Genomic DNA, 25,951 nt, shown 5'->3' with positions numbered 1-25,951 from the left:
GAGCGTTTTCTAGCTACCAGCTAGCCGTATCCGGTCGGCAAAACTCCGAACACGTCTTCCTTTTTTAAGAATGACTTCAGTGCCGTTATTTGTTCTTTTCTCAAAGAAAAGCTTCACTTCAAGTCTTTCAGAGTCGCGGCCAAAGCCGATTGGAAAGACCGCTGTTTGCCGGCAGCAGCAGCTCTTCTTTGTTTTAAAGTAGCAGGGAATTCACGCGGAACCGTCACAACTCTGCCGTCATTATGTTAAGCCCGCCCACCGACTCTATACACGATGTGATTGGCCTGACTAGAGTTTGGTTTTTCCAGCTCGCAAGCCAACGGAGAGTTTCTAGACGACACTGGCTGCAAAATAAAATGTGCTGCCACTAGGGTGCGTCTAGGGCTACGTTTACACGTGGCCGTTTATTTTCATAAACGGACATTTCACCCTCTCCATTTTCAGAAAAGTGTTTGTTTACACAAACCCGTGTATATGCCGTCAAGAGCATGCCAAACCTGTAGGTGGCAGTGTAACGAGAAGCTTAAGCCCATGTTAGCCAATCAGAATCCCGAAAATATAGGTCGCACCTTTGATGCAGTGCAAGTTCTGTCGCATACTGTGACGTCGACTGCCTATAACTCTGTTTTTCTCAGTTTACATGCAAACGTGCAAACAGAGTTTTCCAAAATCTCCACTCTGGCCAGAGTTTTTAGAAAGAATCATTTTCAGAGGCGAATTCTCCGTTTGCGTGTAAACGAGGGGCACAACCGAAGGGAAATGTCTCAGTTTTTCAAAATAACCATGTACGTGTAAACGGGGCTTAGATTTCTAGGCTATGGTAAATGAGGGAAATGAAAAACACCTATGCAGATCAAATTAATCACCAACTGAAAAGTGGCTGGAAACTTGAACAAAGGAAACACATGTGACTGAAAATAACAAACTAATGAAACTAAGACGAAAACAGCATCCAAACAGGCCGTGACAGTAGCGGCCTTTGAAAATGTAAGGTAAAGGAAAAGAATGAGGTTTGTAGCACCTTGAATTGTTAAATGCTAAACAATCTTTAGTTTGCTTTGACAATAATTTTTAAATTCAGAAGACTGCCTGTTACTTATTAGGTGAACGAAAGCATTCAGTCAGTTGTTAGTTGCAACTATTATAATTATTATTGTTATTCAGTGATCACACGTAACGTCTTTATGACCAACCAGTTTGCTCCTTAACAGCACTGCCATGCTAAAAGAATTTGATGAGAATTATGTGAGTTCATATTGAGATCTCTGACATTTGATTGCAAATCCGAGCCCAGTCTGAGCCTCACAGCTCCAGTGTTTACATGTTTCATGGGAATCATCCTACGAATGGCTTCATTCTAGCTGCATCTGCATATTAAAATGGGATAGGAGAAAGAACAAATTATACACATCAAAAAAATGACACACTCCACCTTCAAAAGCATCTCATTTGTGTTTTTTCTTTCCAACAGAACTACCACCCACAATTTTCTTTCTACCTATTTTTCATTTTCATTCAGAAATAATGGGATCAAGAAAACCCCTTGTATTCTTTAACACTTTCCTTTTTTGACTTTCTTTTCATATTGCCTTTGACCTTTTTTTCTTCTCCGTTCTCTATTCCCTTAAAAGAGTCACACCGAAGCTTGTCTCCTCCAGCATCTCTAAAGAAGAGAGACAGACAGAACTCAGAAATAAGGCTCAAAATGAATTATTAACAAAGGGAATAAAGAGAAATGGAATAGAAAGAGAACTCACAGACGATGAATCCAAGCGTCCTCCCTCCCGTCTGTGTGTTCCTTTTATTGGGTCTGATATGGTCATTTGGCACGTGTCGCTGTGGAGGTGCTTGAGCAGAGCTATTTAAACAGAAGTGTGGTGTCTCATCTCTGCGCTGTTCTCCTCAGATCTCGCTCTGAATGACTATTATGCCTCAGTGCATTATGAGTCCGGTCACGTCACCCTGTATGTGTTTATGTGTGTGGCGTCCAATCATTTCAGGTTACTGCACTTTCTGTTACTCCCACGGCTAATTAATATCACACTGCATTCCTGTAACAGCAGTGTGTGTGTGTGTGTGTGTGTGTGTGTGTGTGTGCGTGTGTGTCATGTACATGTGTGCGTCTGTGCGGGTGAATCTCATGAAGAAATGCATTTTTCTTGAAATTTGTATGGAATTATTGACATGGAAAGCTTGTTTAATTATCATACATCATCATGACTCAGATTTAGTGTAACAAAATAGTACTTATTGTTAGAAGAGGGATTTGTGACGTTAGCTAAAAAGTCAGAGACAGAGCAACTTACAAATTACATTTTGAAATATCTCAGAGACAAATTTCTATTTACTTGGAGCAACAGGCATTTATGAATTATTCACAATAAGACCAGAACAGCATAAATAGGGTAGATTTTGATTTATGTTGACTGTAAATGTGCTTCACTGAAATAATATATGAAAAATATCTGAATGGTCCTAATATAAGCTTCATTTTTCTTTTGTGCAAAATTAGCTGCTAAATATTTTTAATATGTTTAAATAAATATTTAAAATATTTATTTATGATTATTCTCTTTATAATTAAGCAATGTCAAATTTAATATTTACTGTGTTAACAGCCCTAAGTGTCAGGATTCCATCACCATCTCCTTCCACTCATTCCCTCACTCTGCCCACTCAGTCATTCACACGCTCATTGTCACCTGATTACTAATCACCGTCACCTGGACCTCATCATCAGTTCACCCATATATACCTGCTACAAACATTCAGTCATTGTCTGATCTCGTCAGCACATGACACAGACTCTCTGCCATACTTACCTGTATTCCTACCTTCGATCCCAATCTTCTCAGCCAGTCATCATTCCGTCTTCTAAGGAACTCCTTCATCATCATCTGCAAGAGAAAGAGAGAGAGAGACTTGATTACACTTCAGTTAAGCTATCATCTGAAATTCAACTTACTGTTTACTCACCTGTTTTGCTGTACCGATCCATTCTGCAAATTAAAGCATTTAACTTACCATTCTGTCTGCTTCATCTATGCCAAACCTGACAGAAGATCAGACCACCATGCAGAATCCTTCAGAATCCACAGCGAATTCACCTGTCAATCCGATTGCCATTCATCAACACACCTCTTCAGCTTCACTTCCTCAAGCGCCCGTTGCTTCGTTCACCGCTTCAGCGTGTCCCATGGCCCGACCAGCGACATTCTCCGGTGAGGCGGAAGACTGCAGTGGGTTACTTCAGGTATCTTTGTATTTCTCCATGCAAGAACATCAATTCATTAACGATTCAGCTCGTGTTGCTTTCATCATTTCACTCCTGTCTGGGCAAGCACTTCAGTGGGCACAGTCTCTGTGGAATTTGGATTCGGAAGTCGTCAGATCCCTCTCCGGTTTCATACAACACTTCAAAGAAGTTTTCGGTCAAACAGCTGCCGATCTATCAGTACATGATCAACTCTACAATCTTCGTCAAGGCCAATCTTCCGTGAGTACTTTCTCCTTACGATTCCGCACTTTAGCGGCATCCAGTGGATGGAATGAGGCAGCATTGATCACAGCTTTTCGTCATGGTTTGAACCCTAACATTCGTCAGTTGATGGTGGTTTACGACGACAGTCTGGGAATTGAGAAATTAATTCAAAAATCCATTCGAGTTTCGCAAAGACTATCAGCCTGTGATTCTCCGACTCCCACTGTATGTCCTTTGCCCACGGTTCCATCAGTCACTCCTCCAGCACCAGAGCCTATGGATCTTGGCTCCACCCATCTTCCAGCTTCAGAGCGTCAACGACGAATTCTTCATAAACTCTGTCTCTATTGTGCATCTGATAATCATCTTCTCAGCTCTTGCCCTGTTCGACCTCCATGCTCAGCGGTAAGCACAATTCAAGTCTCACCTAAAATTGAAGCTTTAAATCGCACCACAGTGCATGTATTAACTTCTCGTGTTTGTGTCTCAGCGCAAGCCCTTATTGACTCTGGTTCGGCGGGGAATTTCATCTCCAACCAGCTTCTCCAAAAATTGAACATCCGCAAACATCGCAGTTCTCAAGACCTCCATGTACAAACCATCCAGGGAAAACCGCTGGGTCGAGGTCGAATTCGTCACTGTTCACCTACTCTGACGCTGCGCGTTGGTTGTCTTCATTCAGAGGAGATTTCTTTTATGGTGCTGGAGGAGTCCACCGCTGAGCTCATCCTGGGACGCCCATGGTTAGTTCAACATCAGCCGACGCTCGACTGGAAATCTGGTGAAGTATTGCTTTGGGGTGAGTCCTGCCATTTGTCCTATCTATCATCCATCAAGAAAATCCCTTCTTCATCATCGACGTCTCAGAAGAGGTCCAAAGTTCCTGTTTGCTCCACCTCGGTTGAGAGCCCTGAAGTAGAGCATCAAGTAGAGATTCCAGTGGAGTACCAGGCGTACCAGGATGTGTTCAGCAAGAAACTGGCTACTAAACTACCACTTCATCGGCCATGGGACTGCGCAATCGACTTGCTACCTGGAGCCACTCTACCTAAAGGTCGTATCTATCCACTGTCTATCCCGGAGCAGAAGGCCGTGGAGGAGGCTTTACAACAACAGTTCATCCGCACATCGACCTCCCCTGCCGCTTCAAGTTTCTTTGTGGGTAAGAAGGGCGGAGGCTTGAGGCCCTGCATCAATTATCGTCATCTCAACTCTCAAACCGTCAAATACAGTTATCCCCTTCCTCTGGTCCCAGCTGCCTTGGAGCAGGTGCGTGGGGCTCGCATATTTTCGAAACTAGACCTTCGGAGTGCATACAACTTGATCCGTATATGGCATGGAGATGAGTGGAAGACAGCGTTCGTCACCCCATCTGGCCATTATGAATATCAGGTTATGCCCTTCGGGCTGTCCAACGCTCCAGCGGTCTTCCAAGGATAGATGAACGAAGTGTTCCGTGAGTACCTCAACCGCTTTGTGATTGTCTACATTGACGATATCCTCATCTATTCATCTTCAATTGCTGAACACCATCGTCATGTCATTCAAGTACTAGATAAACTGAGAGAACACAAACTGTACCTGAAATTGGAGAAGTGTGAGTTCCATATCACCTCTGTTCAGTTCCTGGGTTACATCATAGATCAGCATGGTATCCAGATGGACCAGATGGACCAGAGGAAGGTGGAAACAATCCAAGACTGGCCATTACCCACATCTGTCAAAGAACTTCAAAGGTTTCTCGGTTTTGCAAATTTCTACAGAAGATTCATCAAGAACTACAGTCTCATCAGTGCTCATCTCACATCTTCATTAAAGAATCGACCCAAGTCTCTGTCCTTGAATCCAAGCCTTCCATCGCCTCAAAGAAGTCTTCACGACAGCACCAATCCTTATCCATCCCAATCCTGAACTTCCTTTCATTGTTGAGGTCGATGCATCTTCCACTGGGGTTGGAGCGGTGCTGTCACAGCGGCAGGGTGAGCCTCCCAGACTCCATCCATGTGCCTTCTTTTCCAAAAAGCTGTCCCCGGCGGAGCAAAACTACGACATCGGCAACCGGGAACTGCTAGCCATAAAACTGGCTTTAGAAGAATGGAGACATTGGCTGGAGGGAGCAAATCACCAGTTTGAAGTAATTACAGATCATCGCAACTTGGAATATCTTCGTGAGGCGAGAAGATTGAATCCTCACCAGGCCCGCTGGGCACTGTTCTTCACTCGATTCAACTTCATTGTTACTTACCGTCCAGGAAGTAAGAATTGCAAGGCAGATGCTCTTTCCAGATTCCATCATTCATCTTCAGAGGACCTCAGTACTGAAACCATCCTCTCTCCAGCCTTAATCCTCAGTCCCATTCTCTGGGACATCGACCAGCAAATCTCTCAGCAAAATTCTCACCATCCTGCTCCGCCTGGAGGTCCAGAAGGGCGTACTTTCGTACCTCAACATCTTCATACTCCCCTTCTGGACTCTGCTCACACGGTTCCGGGCTCCGGACATCCAGGTAGCAAGCGTACCCTCTCGCTCCTCAGTCAGCAGTACTGGTGGCCGTCCATCTCCGAAGATGTCTCCAGGTTCGTCCGCGGCTGCTCAGTCTGCGCCATCACCAACACTCCCAGGAAACTACCTGAGGGTAAACTTGTGCCACTACCTATACCCAGACGCCCTTGGTCACACATCGGAGTGGACTTCATGACTGACCTTCCTAGATCCGGTGGATTTACCTGTGTGCTCGTCGTTGTGGATAGATTTTCCAAAGGCTGCAAGCTGATACCTTTACCTGGTTTACCCACGGCTTTAGAAACAGCTGAAGCATTGTTTCATCATGTATTCAGAAATTTCAGCATTCCAGAAGACATCGTTTCGGACAGGGGACCCCAATTCATCTCCCGGGTGTGGCACGCCTTCAAGCTCCTCGGGGTCACTGTCAGCCTCTCTTCAGGATATCATCCGCAGACCAACGGCCAGACTGAGCGGAAGATTCAGGAGATAGGACGTTATCTGCAAACTTATTGCCACCAGTACCAAGACAGCTGGAACCGATACCTCCCCTGGGCGGAATACGCCAAGAATTCCCTCACTCAGCGTACCACCGGGCTCACCCCCTTTCAGTGCTTCCTCGGATATCAGCCACCTCTCTTCCCTTGGTCGGGTGAGCCCTCGGAGGTTCCAGCTGTCGACTTTTGGTTCCATCAGAGCGAGGGGGTATGGGACTCAGCTCATGTGCATCTACAACAGGCAGTGCGGAGGCACAAGGATCAAGCGGATCGTCTACGAGCCGATACACCCCAATACCAACCTGGTCAGAAGGTGTGGTTATCGACGAGGGATATTCGCCTCTGCCTGCCTTGCCGTAAGCTGAGTCCTCGATTCATTGGACCTTTCACCATCCAGAGGCAGTTGAACGAAGTAACCAACAGACTCAACCTTCCACCTCAGTACAAGATCTCTCCTTCCTTCCATGTCTCTCTCCTCAAACCCTTCACTGACCCAGTCTCTTCTGTTCCCTCAGATTCCACCTCGGATGACGTGCCTCCTCCCATTCCTGTGGAAGAAGAGGCCATCTACAGAGTTCGATCCATCATGGACTCCCGGCGGCGAGGTCCCCGTCTGGAGTATCTGGTGGACTGGGAGGACTACGGTCCAGAGGAGCGTTCCTGGGTGCTCCGTGATGATATCCTAGATCCAGCCTTACTCTCCCAATTCCATTCTGACCATCCTGACCAGCTCCCAGGGGTCGTGGTCGACCTCGCCGCCGGCAACATCTCTCTTCTTCCCAGCCGTCAAGAGCCGCCTCGGGAGGGGGGGTACTGTCAGGATTCCATCACCATCTCCTTCCACTCATTCCCTCACTCCGCCCACTCAGTCATTCACACGCTCATTGTCACCTGATTACTAATCACCGTTACCTGGACCTCATCATCAGTTCACCCATATATACCTGCTACAAACATTCAGTCATTGTCTGATCTCGTCTACACATGACACAGACTCTCTGCCATACTTACCTGTATTCCTACCTTTGATCCCGATCTTCTCAGCCAGTCATCATTCCGTCTTCTAAGGAACTCCATCATCTGCAAGAGAAAGAGAGAGTGACTTGATTACACTTCAGTTAAGCTATCATCTGAAATTCAACTTACTGTTTACTCACCTGTTTCGCTGTACCGATCCATTCTGCAAATTAAAGCATTTAACTTACCATTCTGTCTGCTTCGTCTATGCCAAACCTGACACTAAGCAAATTTTAATTTTGAATTTCTTTCTTTTGATTATGGGGCTGAAAAGTGACCTTTCTTGAATACTCTTTGGAGTAGATGTTTATGCAATTAATGTGCTTTTAATAAGCATTTCTGTCCTTCGACCCGGGCAGCTTTTAAGCTATGAGTTGAGAATATGATAGTATCAGAGATTTGAGCCCGATTGGCTATGGCTATTAGGAGAAGAAAAAGAGAGATTGTTTTAATAATAAGGGAGTATAATAAATGCTGCATACATGCCTCTCTTCACATTTTACTGCTCATTAGAAGTCCTATTTGAGAATAGCTCTGCTTCCACACATCAAGAGCCGTATCTATTGTACACATAAAGCTGGAGGTTTATTACTGCTCTACTGCTCTCACATTTTTGTTTTATGGTTTCAACACGCACACACACACTGTGAAACAGGTTCTCTCTGGTTTCTGCACTGTTTCTTGTCAGTATATGAGTTCTGTGTCCAATTAATTCAAACGTTCCTCCATCTGACAGTAATTCCAGCCTCCAATGTATTCAGAGTTCACATCTCCCACTCAGTCTTCATCATTTCTGTTCATTTTCTCATCCCTCTCTAAATGATAATTGAGAATTGACGCACTGGTGTGTGTGTGTGTGTGTGTCTGTGGTTCAGGTATTCCCTAAATTATGGGGATCAAATGTTCTCACAAGGATAGTAATAATAACCAGTAATCTTTCCATAGACATAATGATTTTTTATACTGTACAAACTGTATAATATATTCCAAATTTGTGCATTTTCAAAAATATCAATTAGTATGATTTTGACACACACACACACACACACACACAGACACACAGAGAGAGAGAGAGAGAGAGTGAGTATGTGTGTGTAAACGAGACATGATAGAGAGAGAAAAAAATGAAGACCAGAACCCTTAACTTTTTTTTTCCTTGTGGCATTATTTTCATGACATTTAAACCCATTCCCTGAATTCTCATTACTATAATGCTGTAAATAATGCAATACTAAAGAAATAAATATATCATGGTGGTAATTACTGTACTGCCTTCAATATTCTCATTTTAATTGTCCAGACTGTATGAATTTTTATTACTTTACTACAGTAATAAAACCTAATGAGAATCATCAGTGAGAACAAACAAGCTTAAAAAAAAAAAAAAAAAAATTCTAATTAAAAATTCTGGTGGAACATTTGCTTAAATGTCATGAAAATAACATCGCAGAGCATCACGTTGTTAATGGTCTTAAAATAGGCTAATTATTATTAGAAATAATTAGAAATAATCGTGTGAAATAATATCCAGATGTGAAATCCACCCTATGTCCTGAATGCAAAAGATCACAGGCAGAGTTCTGTATAAATTAAAATGCTAGTTTCTATCACCTCTGCTCTCAATACAACAGAACTGAAGCTTCATTCCCATGCCGGAAAGTCTTCAGACGGTATAACTGGTTTTACATGGTGCCTAGTTGACATGTAGACCAGATTAACTATCTAACTGTCATAAGTACACCATGCATGGATCAGTTTCTGGCAGATAAATGTGTTAGTTGTTATTTATTAGATAAATACGATTTATTTGCTGAGGCGAAGTTACCTACAAATTCACTGCAGATCACAGATTTTAGTCAACCACAATGTTCTGTCTATACAACTATGTTGAAGGGCACATTTTCCCAATGGAAAGAAAAATTAATGAGATGATGAAATAATGAGATGATTATTATCTTAATCGTTTCTACTAGACAGCAGTGAGATTAAATGCATTGGCTAAACGCTTTTGCTTAAGTCTCCTGAAAAAAAGAGAGAGAGAAAAAACACTTCTAATCTCACACTTGTCTCTTGAGTTTCAGAAGAGTTCTCAGTGTCAATATCACAAACTGCTCTGATTTGCCAAGACACCGAAGACAGAGAATTTAGCCTGAACTCAAAACATTATCATGACTAAAATTTCTGCTCATTCATTTGAAAGCTCTATACTTTTACCAGGGATCCTGACTGGATTTTTCCAGATCCTTGTGTTAACAGGAAAATATATACGTACATATAGATTAGACCCACAATGTTTTTTCTGCATGTCTTTATCATGAGCTTTTAATATATATAGGCTATTTGTAATTTTTCATGTTTTTTTTTCCAAGCATGGTAATCACACTTTGGGAATTTTCTGATGTACATCGTATATGCCAACGTTTGACTTTTCTTTGGTTTGTCTTTGTTTCTGTTTTTATTTCTCTTAAGACATTTTAGGAAGAATATATGGAACACATTTATTTACGGTACGTATTTAATAGAAAAATATCTGAGAACTCCATTAGATAAAAGAGCAACCTATTTCCTCTGGGCCTTTGAACTATTTTTTAAGACTGAAACACTCTGGATATTGGTATTTCTTCTTTTGTACGGTTTAAGATGGCTTTTCTTACCCTTCGCATTTTACATAGAGGTCAAAAGATTCAATTTTAGTAGATTAAATTTAGCATTTTTATAGCTATTCAACACTATGGCATTAGGCAGAATGGATTCGTTTTATTGGCAGATTTTCAACTCTATTGAGAACGACTGTCAGTATTAAGAATGACTGACGGACTTTGAAATTTTCTGTCGCTAAAAGGCCCAGAGACACATCCACTAGCAATCCCTCTTTACATTGTAACTGATCACTTGCCAATATTCAGGTCTTTAAAAATGAATTAAGAATGGCATTAAATTAATATCTGTATGCTGTTGAATTATTCTTTCTGCATTGCATATTCTGGTAGAGTATGTCTGTGTCATGAATTGTTTTTATTTTTGTTCTTGGCTGTATATAGATGTATCTTGAGAACACAAGTAACTCTAAAACAGGCAGTCATTTAATTTACATTCACACTGTCTGTTCAGAATATGATATATAAGCCTGAAACACAAACACAGATACACAGTAGCTCTGTTCCAATGCCTTACTGTCTACTGCCTACACTACAAAAAAAAAAAAAAAAAAAAATTTAAAACAATTTTTACTCCGAAATTGTTCATTGTTAGCTGGGAGGCCTTAACATGTTTTGCTACAAACACATACTGACCGAAGCATGTCATTGTCAATTTAGCCTCTTATTTACTGATTAATGATTGACTACACTGACAAATAGTAGAACTTAAGACTGTGTAAATAGAGAATTTGGGAAATAGAACTAACACTAGGATCAGCAACATCTGGTTTCTTATGATTTCTAAGGGTGTGTCACTTGGTGGGTTCAGTTTGATTAAAACAAACTCTGGTGCGATTTCTCTGTTAGTTCGGTTTATTTGATTAAGTGTGAACGCTGCCATCTGAACCCTGGTGCACACCAAACAAGTGGACCGAGACTCCTGAAAAGGTGAAATTTAGCACAGAACACAGCATTATACACAAAATATACATCATAAAATACTTTTTTTTTGTGTGTATCTTTAGGTTTGGTGTTTAAAATGACAGTGTGAACACTAAGCGAACCGGGACTAAATGTATCGTTTTCTTTTTTGGTTCTGACCAAAAGAACCTAGAGAACCGAACTACAAATGTGAACACACCCTAATTACGATTATGGTGGTAGACATGTTTCATATTGGTCAGGCTGGTTAGAGCTGGTAGAGCAGATTAATGATCTGATTTTCTAAACAAGATTTTACTGTTCTGGGCTGAGTTTCCCAAAAGCATTGTGAGCTAAGTTGATCATAGAGAACATTTGTGGCAATGGTCTACGCTTTTGGGAAACGCAGCCCTGGTTTCTTTGAATCCATTCACTTCCAATCCATCTTTAACAAATGACCCATTTCTTTTCATACAAAACATCAACAGGACTGTCAGTGTGATGCATCTTTAATGCTGCCATCAGTGAAAACTGTTAGCAACGCTAGCTTATATCTGATTATTGAATTTTCCCTTTTTGCTTTGTCTACAGAGCAACCTCCCATTGGACTAAACAAAAAATGATGAATGTGCTTTTTCCTTGACTGGTCCGGCACAACAGAAGGGACTCCACTTCAATTAGCGAGGACATCTGAGGACTCCTCTTTCCTAAGGCCAGAACTGAACAATGACAGTGAACAATGGCACATAATTACAAATAACTCAGTTTTGTGGCTTTTCATTCTGAGTGAGGAAGAGAAGTCAGATATTTTGTGAGCCTGCGTGCCGTGAAAGAGGATTTGAAGTACCGGCTTGCAACCCAATTGGTTAGTTGGAATTCATAAGGAACGTGGGTGAGATATCTAATAGTTTTTTCCATTTTGAGGGGCATTTTATTGAAAAAAGGTGAGCCTATTATTGCTGATTTAAATGATTCAAGCAGTCCCTGTCACGCCATCTTTTTACTGATTGGATAGTCCTTACGAATCTCAAATTTCCTGGACTTTCTGCATGGACCGCCACTCGTCTGGAATAAAACCGCTCAGGATGTACACCGTTGCATCTCACTGATTCTCAGACATCAACCCAATGAGAAGAAGCACACTCACAGTCTGGCAAACAACAGACAGTCAAACAGCAGGTCAGAGATCCAGTGAGTCGATGTGGAGTCCATTAGCTTTCACTGCCAGATCTCCCTCAGAGCTGAAACAGCACCTATTCAGCTTCAGTGTCAGAAGTAAGAGCTCTCTCTATGTTATCTCCTTCTATCCCACTCTCTCCGGCTAGCTTATCCTGATCCTGGTATTGACAGATCTGATGTCCAAGTCAAACTTAAAAGAGTACGTTAGCTTTGTTGTCCTGTTTTCAGGCTACTTTGGCGCCACCAGAATAGTCAATTGATTTGGACAGTATGTGGTTAAGGTCAATATTAAATAAGCAGATATTGACAAATTATTTAGTGTACACTAAACGATTTCAAAACCTAGTGAGCTGCCTCCGTAGACAGCATTTTTAGGCATCATAACACAAAGATTATTCCACATTGTAGGCTGCTTTCAAAGATATCTTGTTTTGGCCAGATTGTAAAGCAGCATTGCATGAGTTCTCCAAGATAATTCTCTAATTAAATGGCAGAAAAAGCAGAAGATATACTTATATCGTACTTATGTTGAATACTGGTGGCATGGTGGCTGGATGTATGAATATTTAATACTGAAACGTATTGATAAAATGACTATTTTTTTCCCCATTAAATTCTGTGCACGAACAGAAAATGAACGTTAAATATGAGATGTTGGTAATATTTTCAACCCAGGAAAACATGTCTATGATGACATTTATACAAAATGTCATATTTTGCTTCTTGCAATTTTCACAACACTTTTAAAGTTCAAAGTGGTGCAAAAAGCATGTTCAGTTTGAACCGAAACAGATAAATTAAAACTAAACGTAGAAGGTTAATGCTCTACCGCATTTGAAAAGAACGTACCACACACACTAAACCATGCCCTAAACCTAACCAATACTGTTAATAAAAGAAATGTAAATAAAATTTGCTCTTTGAGCTTATTTATCATGACTCAAGTCAGTGTTGTACTACTTGAGCTACAAAGCAAGTTTACTACATCATAGAGCTGGTTATGTGATATTAACGTCAAAATGTACTTATTATTTACAAATCATGCACTGGTAAATGTGTTCTGAGGTCATAGTAACCATAAAAATAATAAGCTTTATTAATCAGTAACCTACCCCTGTTGTACTGCCACTAGCGTTCATTTCAGCTGGAAACTGCAGTGAAATGTAGGTACATTTAAAAATATATATATATTAATGCGTTTAATGCATCATCTGTTTTTTCACCTCCCGAGGCTTTGATTATGAGCAGATTCCAAGCCTCTAGTACTATATTGTACTGAATTGCATTAAAATCCAGAGTGTTATACAATACATCATCTTACTTAGAGCGGCAATATGTTTGGAAATAATGTTTTTCATAGAACTATTGAAACTTGTGATACTGACATTATATACTGGAGAAAGGATCAATTCTCACACAAAAATACTTACACTAAATGTTTTAATTTGTAATTTAAATAAAATAATTACTAAATATAACATTTAGTAGAAGTATTTCTCATTCAAACAGTAGAGCAGAAAGAGTGATGACAAAGACAGAGGAACGCCATCTGGAGTTACTTCTCATAAATAATAAACCAAAGCTACAGTAACCGAGACATTTATTGTTATAGCTTTATAGAATGATTGAAGTTTGAATTTATCATAAGATTCAGATTGAATTTGTAAATATATTTATATGTTATGTGCAATTAATCATGATCAATCACAGAAGCCATGCGCGATTAATTATATATATATATAAAAAAAAAAAAATTATTCACATTCAGCCCTACTTTTTACTTTAATAAATTGATACTGTATCTTTGGGCACACATTAGTTTGCATTGTATTTTGATTTCACTAGAACATATAGCGAGCCTCATAACAGACAATAGATAAGAGCGCATGTCTTAGAGCTGCCTGCCCTAGAAAGAACATTGCCACTGTCTCTTTTAATAACCGATAACAAATTATAGTGCTGGATTGCCTCTTATTATAATGCACAGCCTGCTCAACAACTAGAGATGTGATGTTTCCTCTGTTTTAGACATATCCACGCTGCCAGCTATTTCATAAAGTTGTTGATGGGGTTCAATTAAAAAGATCCAACTCATTACACGATACGCTGATTAATTAATTACATTTATCACAGATTAATTGCAAATTTCAATATTTGCTGAGATAACCACCCAGATGAAGAATGAATTTAAAGGTGCACCCTGTAATTTTTTGTATGTTTAGCTGGTTGTTTGTTCCAATCCAGCATCTCCAAAGTTGGCATGAAATGGATGTAGTGATAGTCTTTTCTTCTCTACTGTGTCGTCTGTTTGAGGGAAACCGCTTTACAAACAAGAAAAAATGTAGATTTGTTTTTCTTCATCAGGAAATGATTGGATGGTTGTGGTTTGCTATTGGTGGATCTCATGTGAGTGACAGTTTGCCCCGCCGTCACGCCAGTAAACAAATCATCAGAGAAGATAATGATTTTTATTCAAGATTACAAGGGCACATCATTTTTTTAAATATATTTAAAAAATAATAATATTAATAATAAATACTGCAGTATTCCATAACAAAAATAAGTACTATCAATTTTAATTTCATGGTGACGTTAAAGGATTAGTTCACTTTAGAATTAAAATTTCCTGCTAATTTAAAGAACCAAAAACAGGATGTGATGTCACAAGATGCGACCCTAAAAAGCACAGAATGCTGGCTTTCTCGTCTGAACAGGCGTCAGAACCGTGTCTTCTTGCTGTAAATCTTCACTTGTGTGTGATGGAGAAATTACAGGTGCTGTTTTGACTTCTTTACACATTTTCTAAGATCTTTGTGAGTTCTAAGTAAAAATACCATCATATGTACACGCATACAACAAGCGCATTTAGTCCAGCACACGGCATATGTTTTGCATGTTCAGTTAGTTCTGTTGCAAAATAAATGTCATAAAAGCTGTTTTTTGTTGTATCTTTGGGTTCGGAGTTAAAAATGTTAAATGCTAGGCGAACCTGGACTAAATGTATAATTGTCTTTTTGGTCCGGACCAAAAGAACCAAGAGAACCGAACTACAAGTGTGAACACAATGTGTGACGAATAACGTGAAAATTCTGCTCAAGTGCATAATTGTAGTTTCCTCCTCTATATTACATTCGTCCTTGAAGCAAGCCATTTCATAAAGTATAATGGTGACGAAATCAGCCAAGCCAAAACTGGTGTGAACAGATCAATGCAGTTGCGTCAGCATTTTAAATCGACTTATCAAGAAAACAAATGAATCGCTACATCCCTAAACCTTACATTTGGAATGGTACACTTTATTTTACAGTCCTGCTCCTCGTGTTATGCACTTATTATAGTGCTTGCAATAACTGGGTAATAACTAGGTACAAACCCCCACTCCTAAACCTCACCTGAACCAATTACCTTAGATTACCGAGTACTTTCTTAGGTAAGTACACTGTAAGTGCACTGTAAGTACATGTAAGTGCACGTACTGTAAAATAATGTGCAACCGCTGGAATCCAACCATTTCAACTGCTCAGCCCATCAGAATTAGATCAGACTGAGGGATGTGGCAGAGGTCACTGATGGTATTAGACATCAGCGTTCAGAAAGCAGATTATCACTGCATTTTTTATTTGTTTATTTATTTATTTTTTGTATTTGCATGCAAGGCTATCAGAGGATTGTGTCAGCTAAAGGAATGATTTGGGATTAAAGAGTTAGAGGAAGTCAGGTTTGTGGTTTGCAGGAACTGACAAATGAAAAGAGAATCAAATGAAGATGAATTGAGAGGAAGATTATGAAACGTTTCGGCTCAAATGCAAGCGTCGGTGGAAAAGAGAAGCTGAAATTTGAAAAGAACAGTGAAAAATGGTGCCATGATGAAACAGAAGGGCATGAAAGCGGCGCAGAGAAATTACGACTCAATCGTCTGCCTCGCTTCTCATGCAGGGCACGTTCGGAAAAGGAGAGAGAGATGACGGGGTGAGAGAGGGAGGGAGATGTGGCGAGGGGATTGAGATTGTTCGGCCTGGATTTAAACACACTGCCATTTTACAAAAAATGATGAATTGAATACAAATGCAGTTCTCCTGCTGGATAAAGTACACACCTTACTGACAAACGCACAAATTGAAAGGCGACATTCTTGTGAAAGTCATCCCTAAATCTACAGTTGAGAGACAACAACAACAACAGACTGCAAATGCAAATGTCACGCATAAAACCAGCTCTAAAGCGTTTGGCGCAGAAGCTAATGATGCAATGACACACCTGGCCAAGAAACAGTCTAAATTTATAATTGCTTTTGGTCTTCTATAATGGAGACAGCATGTATTCATTTACAATTAATGGCTATAGAGCTAAATACCCTCAAATTATACTTTACCATACTTGTTGGAGCAACCAATGGTTTCAGTTTGCAAAACACTGACAGAAGTTATAAAATTAAGTTTCGCATATGTTACAAATGACAGTGCAAAGATGGAAAAGAGCAAATTTAAAACATTATTGCTGGATCACTTATAAAATTGACAAGTTTGCCAGAGAGGACACAGCCCAGCAAGCTAAAAAAAAGACGTTTAAAAGACGTCTAATAGCCGTCCAAACCCAGCCCTGACATCTACGCTAATACAAGGCAAAATTTGGGCTGTCAGTGAGAATTTAATAGATGTCTAACAATAGCCCGAGAAAAGACGCACGGGCTACGCAGAGAACATGTCAAAGAAATGAAACCAAACACCTTGTAATCACTGTTGACTTTGATCTCGCAAGTTATTTTGACATGTAACCAAATTCAAGGTTATTTTAGCTAGAAGTGGGTTTCTCATAGCTGGACTATATCGGGTGTATGTATAGTTAACCCAGACGGTGAAAGCAGGGAGCATTTATTATTTTTTCCATTCCAACACTAACATTTCCTTCTCATGGTTATTATAGTACTTAAGGTGCCAACATTTGTTTCAAGGTATATTCATTCTTCAACTTCATTTCAGTGTGTTTATGCATTGATTCAGGTCATTGTAGTGTCTAGTAACTAAAGACATGTTCAAATGCTAGGAACAGTGGTTAATAGTAATTGGTTTTAATTGAGGTCTCTGACTTTTTAGTTGACTGTGAGAAGCGTCTCTCTGCGGTTTTTTAGTCATGAGAGTTTTCTGTTTAGGCTGTTGTCATATGGATGTGTGGGATTAAGATTTGATTTCAGATTTGTGTTTGCTGACTTTACATGTTGGTTAGACACTCTTTTCCTCTAAAAATAGACAGTATATTACCAGCCAGAATAAGATGCTAGTTGTGAAAATCTTACTCTTCATACAGCAGGGATTGAGTCATTTTATGTCCAACCAAAGCAGAAAATATAAGTATACATTTTAAATAAAGCACATATTTGAGGAACCTTTTGCTCAGTAAACAAGTTTTTTAATATAATATACTTTCAGTAAAGATAATTTGCACACAATGAAAAGAAAATTACGTTTGCTTAGAGGTTTATTCATCATAGCTCAGGAGATTTAATGGAGTTCTTAGTTATGTTATTAACTTTTATTAACTTTTGAATTCACTTTTTTTTTCTCAGAAATTGAGAAATAGAATTGGGTGCACTATGCCTTCAACATAGACTTGAAGATTAGTTTCAATCTTATTCATCCACAACATTTCAATCAAGCACATTACATACATATTCATAAACATCCAAAGACAAAGTTGATACCTAAATTAAACGTTTAAGATAATCATCACTTAGTATTCTGAGTTTAGAAAGAGCCTCAGGCAACCTGAGTTTGAGTCCAGACTGAAGATCCTTTTCCTGCCCTGTTCCTCTCTCTCCTAACCTTGTTTACTGTCTCTTCTCCTATACTGTCCTGTCTATTAAAAGGGAGCAAAGCTCAGAAAAATATTCCAATAATGGAGTTTTGAGAGAGATTACAGCAAGAGATTACACCATTTCTTGACTCAAGAAATAGCAGTCTGCCTGCTATTTTTTTTTTTTTTTTTTTTTTTTAAGAAGCCAAATTATGCCATTTTTTGTCTTGATTTTGGGCTCTATTAGAACAGGTTTTCATGCCTAAATGTGGCTTAAAAAACACATTATTCTTCACATATTTTACATTGTTGCAGTACATCTCTTCCCAGTCTGTCAGTAGTCTCAGCCTCAGACCGTTGGCTGAACGTCAGATGCATATGACATACGAAATTGGAAACACTCCAGGAGTTTCAAAGTTGTCATCTTATTGAAGGAATTCTACAGGATTTCCAGGAGACACGTGTGTTGCGTTCCTTAGCGGCCCACCTGGAAACAAAGCTCGTGACACCAAAACCCCTCGCATGAAAGAAGAAAGCCATCGTGTTTAAAACTGACACAATGATCAACTAAATGCTGGATTTTCAAAAGTATGTCAAGTATGTGTAGATCACCGCCTAGACTCTTCAAAATTCGTCCATTATTGTGAAAATAACAATGAAAGCTGCTATTGAGTCCAGACCTTCTGCTCTCAGTCTGAACGTCTGTCTACACGAGACTAGTCTTTCAGTAATGCTCTGGAGTGCGCTTCCCAAAAGCATTGTTAGACAACTGTGATCGCAATTTCCATGAATTGTGTTGTTAATGACAGAAACTGCAACCATTGTTGGCTTTATGAAACGCACCCCTGTTTAGTTCCTGTCTCTATGAAGCCCCTCCTTCTGAAAAGCACAATGTGCTCTGATTGGTAGCTGGACCAGTGTGTTGTGATTGGTCAACCGCTTCAAGTGTGTTTGGGAAATGTCACGCCCCTTACCATAACCATAAGTTTTAACACACTACTAAGTCAACTCAACCAACCCCCTCTTTTGTGCATATGAATTAGCCAGGAATTATTTAAATTAGGAACATTTTGATGTGTATGTTAATGGAAAAAACTCAAGACTACAATCAAGGCGTTTCAGGGAGTTCAGAAACAGTGTTCACTGATATAGAGAAAAACTCCCATTGGAGTGACTTTGTGCTTTGTAACTTTGCAGACATTATACATTATATACTAAAGAAAATGAGAAAAAGCATAATAGCTCCTCTTTAAAAAGGTATACAACATATATGCTGTGCATAGCACGCAATTTTTTGTTCATATGATATACCCAGATGATTTGTACCATTTGGGCACAAGTCTTTGGACTATAGTCCAAAGACACCAGGACCAACCAGGACCAACAGCACAAGCTGACCACGGCTCCCTATAGGGTCAGTTTGTGCTGTTGATCCTGGTGTTCAGCTTCATTTGGGAGACCTCACTGGCTCAGACTATAATCCAGCAATGTTGATGTATTATATCTTCAATAATCTTATATAACATACGCACACTACATTGATTACTTGCAATGCAATGCCCTTTTGACAAGGCCTTCCATTTTTAATGTGATGATGAACCACCAAAGCAATATCAGCCGAGAGAGTTTTCTTAATTCACATTTGATCAGACTGCACAAAGACAAAATCAGAATAAAAATTCAAAATTGTCATTTTTTTATATCTTAGATAAAAACTGGATGCATTAAACGTAACATATTGTAGTGAGCTCATTTGATAAAATGTGACAAGAGTAAGATAGCAAATGTTGTCATGCACAGTACAGCATATTATTTCACATACTGAAATACATATTTTCCACAGGCCTATTCTGTTTTGAACATCGTCTGGGTAGTAAAACTGCTATAATTTTTACTTGGATCCCAGTTTTAAGTTAAGCTGGTATTATTTAGCTCTTAGAATGATTTTAAATCTGTTATGCAATGTTAAAACTTACAAAGTGAAAATGATAAACTATATTGTAAAAGAGTATTCACTGACAGTGATTTGAAGCAACAAAGCAACCAAAAGTCATTCTTTTAAATATGACCTAACATGCATGTGTGTCGCTTATTATTCAATAAACAACTTTGTAATGTTAAATACCTTCTATCCAAATCCACTTTCATGCTATGAATCTATAATAAAGCCTTAAAATTAAAGAGAAGGCTGACATGAAAAGACAGAGCAGAGAATAGCGCATGTATAATATACAGACATTTAACAACACATTTTTTAAATAACACATTTCGAACTGCTGCCAACTAGCTAGAAGCTTTTGTTGCATATGACACTAAATATATGCATGTTATGAATGCAAAGTCTTTAGTAACATGTTGATAGCTCCAGTCGTAATATTGTTTGTCACTTTTAGTAGGCACTACATGGTCGATAAATATAAGGATATTATCAATATAAAAAGCTTGCTCAGATGACTTATTTTGTAAGATGTTTTATTGCTCGGATGTTGCTCTGTTTTTTTTGTTTTTTTTTGCTCAGGACTTAATAAAAATAAACAATATCTTACAGCACATACAGTAAGAGAACAGAGCTTGTAAAATCAATGTAAATAGCATAGATCAGATCATTTGCTTTTGGGAGATTTTGATGAGAAATATATTTGAGTTCATAATGAGTAAATCTAGGCAAATCTGAGCACATTTTAGGACTTTGTTGAGATCTCCTGGAGACTTGTGTGAGATCCTTGAAGTCTTTATCTCAGGAGAAAAGCAGATTTGAGAAAAGCCTGCATGATCTCATGGGAACCTATGAGAAACAGCTGAGATATTAAAGAGATTTCTTTGTGATTTTCTTTCCACTGGGTGTCCAGAAATGATCTTCAGTGTTACACAAATACAAAATTAAGAAAATGCATATTTTAAAGAAGAAAATGTTTTTTTTCATTTGATCAAATTACTTTATAAAGTGAAGCATACCCTTTGTGCAAGATAAGAAAAGAAAAGAAAAGAAAAGAAAAGAAAAGAAAAGTAAAGAAAAGAAAAAGAACACGACAGCACAAGATTTTTTTCTTATTCAGTTATTCACATTTGAATATTCTTTTCTCCTCCAGATTTCCTCACATGGTTGTGTGGCCTTTTTGTTCAGTCCCCTGCCATTTCGTTGTGGAGGCGAACACAGCTTCAGCGCTAATGCTTCCAGGATTTATTTTTAATCAGAGATTCTGTTGGGACAGACATCGAGCCAAATGAATTCGATGGCAACAGGTTCTGATGGTGGAACGGCTCCTTTAGCATCCAACAGGGATCTGGAATATGTACTTATTTAACGTCACTCTCAAAGAGAGGCGGGAAGGGGAGATATAGAGATCTGAAGCTTTGATAGTCAGTAAAATGTGGCAGCGCTGACAGCAGACTGCTGACACAAGGAGAATATGAAAACCATTTTTTCTCCCTCTTCCTCAGGTCTTGTTAGGATGTGTGTCTTGTGTACATTGTGTCAGAGAAAATAAGGAGGTTGGAACCACAATGTCTTTTTTAAAGGTGAAGTCTGTCATTTTTGTCTGTGTTAAAATACTATCTCCTTTCCCACTTTACAGCAATAGTTCACTCAAAAATATGATATTATTCACACTCGTGTTGTCCCAAACCCGAAAGCGGTTACTGTTTTCTGTCGAGAATGGTTAAAGTATGTACATGCTTCTTCTTTTACATACAACAACAAATAATTGTGTCCAATAAATAAGTGGCCCATTCAGTTATTTGTCGGATGTTAACATACATGACGTTATTACAACTCTAAAACTAAAAGCTACCGAGCAACTTACAGATGGCAGAGCACTGTATAATGTTACATAAATCAAAAAGGAAAATTGACTTGGCCAACATGTTCGAAAATTAGAAATCCATAATATAAATACGTTTAATAGCACCAGATATACGTCTTAGATACACAGCGGGTTTACCATGAATACAGACAAGTTCCCATGAAACCACCACCAGTTATACTGTATAATTACTTGAGTCTGCTTTACTATAAAACACACACAAATTTTATGGTAAGTTAGAAAAGTCTGAACTGCAACCGGTGACAAACAATAAGAATATTGCGGTCTTTGTGGCGTGGGAAGTTCAACATAATCTAGGATAATATGGCAAATATGGCAAACAAAATGTGACTTTGTAAAAAACTAAAATCATGCTATAGTAACCTAATATATTCATATTTATACTGGAAACCCAATACACTTGGCAATTGTGAATCTTTTTTTAACCTATATGTTTTAAATGTTTCGCCAATCATTATTACATAATATATAGATATGTATCTAACAGGGATGGATCTCTAACTGCCGCAATAGTATAAAACTCACCTGATATTTTAATAACAATTACAAAAGAATAAAATAAAGCGTATGTTGTTACATTTTCGATTTTGGAAGGGTCCATTTTGAGCAGATGTTTTATATCATCACCACTGTCATTGTCAGAGTTCATTTCCCAGTACATTCAGCATCTGGCTCATATTCTCGATCTCAACCATATTCTCAAAACTGTTATTTTCAATGCCTTCAAAATCAATATTTTGATCTCTGACAGCTTCTTCACCAGATCCACCATCAAGTGACAGTGACACTAATATTTGATTGTGTACAGTACTTGCTCTGCAGTAAATCTAAAAAAAAGAGCCATTTCAAGTTTTGTTGATGATACTTGTGTATTCTTTTGTTTTATGCCTGTGTTAATTATGAGTGGATACATCACATTGTGTATTAGACATTGCCACAATGAGGAATAAAGGGGCATTGCACTTATTGATCATCAGAGATTCAATTACTGTTGCGCAGAAAAAATATATACTTACACTATTACATACCTCAGGTCTCTAGGTACCCTGTACACTAAAAAAAAATTTAAAAAAAATTAGAAAACAGACATTCTTTAAAGGGATTGTTCACTCAAAAATGAAATTTGTCACCATTTACTCACCAATCTATATGAGCCTCTTTGTTTTGTTCAACACAAAAGAAGATATTTTGAAGAATGTTGGAAACCAGACAGTTGATGGTAGCCACTGACTTCCATAGGAAAAAAATACTAAAAAGTTCAGTCCCACAGGGATTTTTTTAAGTCTTTTTTAAAGCATTATAAGCCATGAATCAAAGCAACCAGCTACAATGTGAATTACAACATTACAAACTTTGATTTAAAGCAAAATAGCATCTGAAAATAGACTGACTCAATGTGATTCGCAGTGCTTAATGGGAGTGGATGTTCCCAATTTGAGTCTCTGATTGGTGGAATTTTCTGTACAGCATCATGGGTAATGAAGTTTTTCACCACAAATGTAGCTGTTAAACATGATTATTTAAAAAAAAATTGAAATAAATCAAATGAATGGCTTCAACAAAACCATATACCATTGATTAAGAACCTCGTAACACACAGTAGTTCTTAAGTTATTGTTAAAAATAAATTTATCTATGGAGTTTTTACTTCCAGCACCCAATTGTTGCGCATACTGCCACTTGTTAACAATAGTTACGATTAGATTCTGAAATCAGATTGGATTTGTCCCATTCAGAGTATAAAATAGCCAGTATACTGTACACATATGTATATGTATCGCAAACAGCCGAGTCGAGTAAAGTCACCTTTATTTATATAGCGCTTTGTGAAATACAGATTGAATTAATGCAGCTTTACAGCGATAACAGGAAAATGATTCAATAATGCAAACTGTTCATTTCAGCTGTACAACAGCTAGCCAAGATAAACTATATTATCTAGCTGAAGAGTATTTTATTGTGATTTAGTTTATTAGTTGTACCTATTGTATAAGTTTTTATTAAGTTAAAATATTGAATATTGACATATTTGCCACTAGAGAAATCAGCATTAGGTGTCTGATCTGAAAAGGTTGAAATGTGTTTTTTACTTCACAACTTGAACAGGCCGTTGAAAAATATATTGATATATTGATAGTAAATTGAGAGTAGGTGTATGTATAGATTTGACTGGCACACTGCCTGCCTCAGTAAATTGATTGATGGATGGATTAGGTCTATCTTTTAACGCTATTTGAAATCCACAGTGGGACCTGTATAAAGAGACATCTCATCCCAAAACATCAATCCAAGAGTCTCTCACCCCTGTCCCTCCATCTCCCTCACAGCTTTCATTCAAACTTTAATCGCTCTGTTTCCTCAGTTACTTGTAAACGTCGATCAAAATCACCTCTCTCCTGCATCTGACAATTTCAGTTCCCAAAATATTTACAGCAATGCATTGCCTGACAGATAATCTGTAATGTCGTGTAACGACTTTCCACAGGGGACGTTGCAGTCGACACGTGATGCAATAAATTTGTGTTTTAACAGTGTTTGCAGTCCATTTGTCAAAAAGCCAAAATGCTAACTTCAAGATCTATTGAAACATAAGGATGCTTCTAAAAAATAGACATGATCTGTCACCACAACCATACGCGCCTTCTTCAGTATTTATAGTGGTCCAGGTTTTATACGGCAAGATTGGAGACTATATATATATATATATATATATATATATATATATATATATATATATATATATATATATATTATAATAACACAGAAAAAAAGGTAATAGGAGTTTGAAGTGACCTGTTGACCAAATGTTCAGTTTAAAGCAAATAAAAGATAAACTTACCTTTATTTTTCTTACCTTCATTAATCATTACAATCAGCAGGTTTGCTCAAAACTCTGAGAACATGTCCACAGGTTGTACAGCCTTGTGGCTTGTAGTATACTGTAATATAAAGCATATATATATATATATATATATATATATATATATATATATATATATATATATATATATATATATATATATATAAAACAGAGGGGGAAACAAATATTCTAAATTTGTAAATTAGTCAAAACAATTTTGCAAAGATGCATTTTTTTAGAGCAAGTCTAGTAAATGTTTCTCAGAGTGAAGTTATTTTTTAAATTTCCATTGAACATTTCCACCAATATTGCTGGAAAAAAGGATATATTTCATTGAACACATGTATCTATACCGGGTCATACTATATGGGCTGTTTATTGACAATAATTTGAGAAGGATAGCTTTGTTTGAATATGAAATACTATCTAATGTATTTAAATATTTGTATTTAAAATCTATAAGCTATTTAATCCCTTTTCAGCAAAATATGAATAACTAAGAGATACAATTCACGAAAATAAAAAAAATATATAAAGCCATTGTTTTGGGCAACAGTGACCTACAAATTGTGACATTTACTATTTTTGTTTAAACTCACCATTAATTTTTAATGTGACATTACAGTATTTATTATAAATGATTTGTGCGTGCACAAATAACTTCCCCTCTTTTTTGCAGCGATCAATTCCCGATGGACAAAATCAAGTCCCTGCATCTTTTTTTTTTTTTGAGAATACGTTAAACTATAGACATTAAACTATAGACTATAAACTAGATATATGTCACAGTGAAAGAAAAGACTATCACAACTTCCCGTTAGCACTGACAGTCTTTGGAGAGAGGTTTTTGAAAACAATAGGCTATACATAACCACAGCTAGAACAAACAAGCATTTATATACAAATGGACATGTGACTCCAAACCTTATAATTATCGTATGGCTCTTGTGACAACTAGCCTCAAGAATATCAGACTAGTGTATTGTTCTTTTCTAATAAAATACAGTTTTACTACAAGCTACCAAGAGGCAGAAGGGATGAGCCAAAATAATTTGATTTCACTGTGAGTTTGGTAGATGAAGCACTGAAGCGATGCACATGCAGTCATTCAGATGTTCCTCTGGTCCGTCCCAGAGTCCCTGGATGTAAATTGATATAGTCTTGTCCTCTCCTCCCACTGGAAGGAATATTGGAAAGGAGAGAGAGCAAGACACCCCGAGGCGACAGTCTGTCTGGACAG

The sequence above is a fragment of the Abramis brama genome, assembly GCF_963993115.1.
Source record: "Abramis brama genome assembly, chromosome: 5".
Taxonomy (NCBI): Eukaryota; Metazoa; Chordata; class Actinopteri; order Cypriniformes; family Leuciscidae; genus Abramis; species Abramis brama.
The sequence above is the reverse complement of the archived record's forward strand: the minus strand, read 5'-3'. Positions refer to the sequence as shown.